Source organism: Chamaea fasciata, unplaced genomic scaffold (assembly GCF_029207755.1).
Source record: "Chamaea fasciata isolate MVZ Bird 193981 ecotype frontalis unplaced genomic scaffold, bChaFas1.0.hap1 SCAF_1, whole genome shotgun sequence".
Taxonomy (NCBI): domain Eukaryota; kingdom Metazoa; phylum Chordata; class Aves; order Passeriformes; family Sylviidae; genus Chamaea; species Chamaea fasciata.
The window spans coordinates 153,295,491-153,299,809 of NW_027094086.1; the positions used below are offsets into that span (position 1 = coordinate 153,295,491).

At 42.9% G+C, this 4,319-nt stretch overlaps 1 long non-coding RNA gene across 1 annotated transcript; it reads left to right on the plus strand.

Annotated features, from left to right (window-relative positions):
* The first annotated feature begins 571 nt into the window (after window positions 1-571).
* LOC136298163 (uncharacterized) lies at window positions 572-2,730 on the plus strand. Its single transcript, XR_010723275.1, has 3 exons — window positions 572-657; window positions 1,821-2,043; window positions 2,205-2,730. It is a non-coding gene; the product is annotated as an uncharacterized lncRNA (long non-coding RNA).
* Window positions 2,731-4,319: the final 1,589 nt, after the last annotated feature.

Below are 4,319 nucleotides of genomic sequence, written 5' to 3' on the forward strand. Positions count from 1 at the left end.
CAGCTGCTCGGACACTCATCAGAATCCATCTCTCTTCACAAGCATCCAGTCCGATGCCTTTTCAGGTCTTGTTCTGAGCTGTATTGACAGCCGTGCACCGCCCTGATCCATTCCGGCGGGTTAGGTCTTGTGAGAATGCAAAGACAGGTGGAGGATTCTGACCGTAGGATTCTCGGGCATCCATCTCTGCGTTTCTTGGGATAAGTCATCCCGATGGCATCTTGTTCCTGCAGGGTTCTCTGAGCCTGGCCAGCTCACCTTCCGTCTCACCTCGGTCATCTCATTCCGAGTTCTCTGGACCCTCAGGGTCATTCTTCTTGCCAGAGTTTTCTGTCCCTGTTGCGTCCCCTCGTTTGTCCTGTGCTGTGTCACGGGTGTTGGTGTGTGTTTGGCCCGGAGCTGCTCTGCCTTGCTGCTCAGTCTGGGTGTAGGGGTATGAGGGTAATAGTCCTGGGGGCTTGAAATTTGTGATGTGGGGTGTGGTTAGACTGTAGAGGGTATTCCTAGATTGCCACAAGATGTGTGGAGCTGTCAAGGTATCCTGCAGCACTCTGACTGTTGTCCTGACTCTGTTTCAGATGCGGAGAGATGAAATCCGTGGCAGAGCCCCCCATCCTGGGTGAGGGGCTCCCCTGAGAAGATCGATCGCTATTCAAGGTGAGAGTCACACATTTCACATTTATTGGCACTCCAGTGCAGGCCACCTGCGTTTACAGCTTCAAACAGGTGAGTCCCTTGGTAACCCCCCTGGGCAGCAGCTGGAGCCTGCTCCGGGCTGGGCTGCGGGAGCAAACACTTGTGGCTGACACAGCTCCACACTGAGGGTACTTGGGAAAACACCTGCCTTGTCCTGGAATTTTTTTTTTTGAGCTTTTGACAAGGTTTTAATCATCACCTTGGTAAAAATAAATGGTAAGGACTGAAAACATGAGAGACTGGCAGGTTATACGCACGAAAGACAACTTTTTTTTTCTTAAATATTTGTGCAGCCTATATCTTAATTTTGAGACTCTTTTTTTGGTCAACTTTATTGTAAAAACCCCTTATTTTCAAGTTAGCTGCTTCAATAATGAATTTGTTTTACAAATACCCGCTAATGTCCGAAGGTTAAAGCACTAACACCAACATCCCACCTCTTTTATTTTTGCAGCAAAATTTTATCTTTACTAAACTTGAAACTTGATGTTTTTGCAGGTAGTAAGTTAAAGAAGGTGTTTATCTGCCCATCACTGATATTCAGGGTCATGAAGAAATTGCTCTAGTGTTCTAAAATAAATGCAGATTTTTAGGCCTCTCCCATTCTCTCTGACTAGCAACATGGGAATTGATTTTTGATCTCCTTTCTGTTGGTGTCTGTGGGTTTTAAGCGGCATGGAGAAGGTGTCTGTGGACATGGCACCCAGGGAATGGTGCTGGGAAGGGCAGGATGGAAAGGAGCTGCTCAGGAATCCAGAGCAGCAGTGGAGTGGGAGCTGGTGCTGCTGCCTCAGTCACACCCTCCTGGACAGTCTGTGCAGCGATAATATTCCTACTTTCCTTCCTGAACCTGGGGTTGGAGGAGAACACGAGTCTTGGCATTGATGGAAAGGGGAACTCGAGGGAAAAACTGCTGTTTGTGTCCTTAGAGAGCAGTGGGAAGAGCCTGGGAGAAATCCTGGCTGGCTGAGGGATCCTTGTGTCCCCTCGGGAATAAATCCCTGCGTCTCCTCAGCCCTGCTGGTTTGCAGTAGCGTTTGTACACCTTTCGCTGCAGCTGTGGTTCTTAATAACTGGAAGTCCAGGGATTCTGGGCGATTCCCATAAGTTCTCCTGTTTTGTAGGAGCTGCACGGTGAGGTCAGCATTCTGAGGGAGGCCCTGGCACAGCTGCCAAGGGCAAGGAACGTGGAGCATCCCGGGGCTTCTCCCGCCCGAGTTTCTCCCGGAGCGTGCTGCGTGTCGTGCCGGATGTTTAACCCGGGTTTGGGGTGTTCTCCTGCAGTCCCAGCTCTAACTGCTGCCCCCGAGCCCCGGCCTTGCTCTGTCCCAGCACTGAACCTGGCAGGTGGGTGTGCTTTTCCAGCCCTTGAATCCCACGGGCAATCCCAGATTCCCGGAGCTCCCCGAGGCACAGCCTGGCCTCCCTCCCTGGGAGCTGCACCTCAGTCTGCCTGGACCAAGGCCATCCTGTTTGAGACTTTATTCCTGTTGCTTTTCCTCTTGCAGGTAGTTGGCGAAAAGGAGAGAGCCAGTAGGAAGTGAAGCCACTGGAAGGCCTTATCCCAGTCCAAGGTTGGATGGGAGTAACTGGACCTGTTGAATTCCCACTTCCCTTTAAATCAGTGCAGAGGAAGCAGATTTTAAATCATCATTCCATGAACTTTCACCAACTTCATGACTCTTGCAAAAGTTTTCAATGTTAGAAATTCCTGAGCTTGTTTTCCAGGCAGGCTTGGATTTGGATGTTATTCCTTCCTTTTAATTGAAGGAATAACTCTGATTTTCTCTCTGATTTTAGTAAGGGAATATTTATTTATTCCAATTTTCCATCCTAATTGGAATTTTTGTACCTTGTAGAGCACATTTCTAAGGAAATTTACCCAATTAATGTTGGTAAATCAGCAATTGTCCAGCACCATCTCCACAAAATTCTGTGATTTCCCAAGAAAACTTTGAAGTATTTATTTGCCACGATTCGTCTCTTTGTAAAGTTCAATTTACTGCATTTTTAATTACATAAATGCCATTAAAACCTGAATCCAGGCCTAGCTGCTGTTCCTTGGACACAAGGGGCTGGTTCTTTCCTACCTTGGCACATTTGGATGTTTGTCCAAAATGAGCTTCCCACTAAAATAGAATTTGTTTCCAAGCAGAAGTGGGAATTGTCTAGAAAACCTTCTGTTCTGGGGGGCACTGGGTTTGTTTCCCTTATTGCTGCATAATTGAGGAAAGCCATGGCGCTTTTTTAGGCAGTGGCAGGAGGTGAGAGCTGCGTTTATTTAATTTTGTATTTTATTTTTTGTTATTTTTGTATTTTTGTGCTCTTTTGTTGTGGTTTTTCATGTTGCGTTTTGTGGTTTTTCAAAGACTTTTTCTTCAGTTTTTTAATTTTTATTTTTTTTCTTTAGCTATTTATTTACTTGTTAAAACTACTTTTCGTTTTTTATTTTAATTTTTTGTTTAAATTTTTTTTCCACTTTTTTGTTACTTTGAAATTTTTTTCTTTTGGTATTTTAATTTTATTTATTATTTTCTATAGGTTTGGTTTATTTTTTCATGTTTTCTTTGTTCCTTTTTTTTTTCCCCATACTCTTTCTTCCCCCGGGCGCCTGGGAGTTTGGCTGTTGGCAAGAAAGATGAGAAATGACCTCGGTGCCCGCTGGACGTCGGGATGTCATAGAGAGCGCAGTTGGCAAAAGCTCTGTATTTTCTGCTCCATAAAACTCCTGAAGGGAGAAAGCTGTGACCACCGTGGTGCCGTTTTTTCCTTCCCAGCCCCGACCAGGTCTCCTCCTACCCGTGCACAGTGTTACCAGCAGCAGCCTGCTGTCCAGGCTGTCGAGGCGTATTTCAGAGGGGGCAATAAAAACAAAGTAGACGTTTTATTTTGAACTCTCCGACCCTGCTTGTTTATTAGCAAAGAAATCCAAAACAAAGCGAACAAAAAAAGAAAACCCCCAAAATAAAATCCCCCGCAACCCACCAAAAAAACCCCATACAGATAGAGAAAATATGCCCATATTATCTAAATAAAGATTAAAACTTTACCCCTTAGAAAACCAGGCTCATTTAATTTAAATTAATTGTGTTTCTGATGTGTTAGGTTAATGAATTCATCTAGTGTAAAATATCGTTTAAAATATAAACAAACGAATTAAAAAAATACAGAAAAAGAAAAATAACAAAAAGTATAGGATATGAAAAATAATATCAATAAAAAATACACAATATATTATTACTTACACGTTTTATAAATATATTTAATATACATAATATAAACATCTATAATGTACATAATCATATTTAAATGAAATGTATTATTATTTATAACATTACATAATAAATAAATTATTTTATATATAACTTTCTATATTTAATATCTATAATAAATATAATAGTATAATAAACATAATACATGATGTATAATGTACATAATATAAAAGATGTATTGTAATGATGAATGTGAATATCAGAATCACAAAGATATAAAATATTGAAATAGAGCCTGAACGAAAGGCTTTTTTGTTTCGGTCTGGTTGCTGGCAGGGCTCTCGCAGGTGTGCTCGGGGGTCTTTTGGGCCATTTATTCCGGAGGCTGTTCGCCAGGGCATTCCTGGGCAC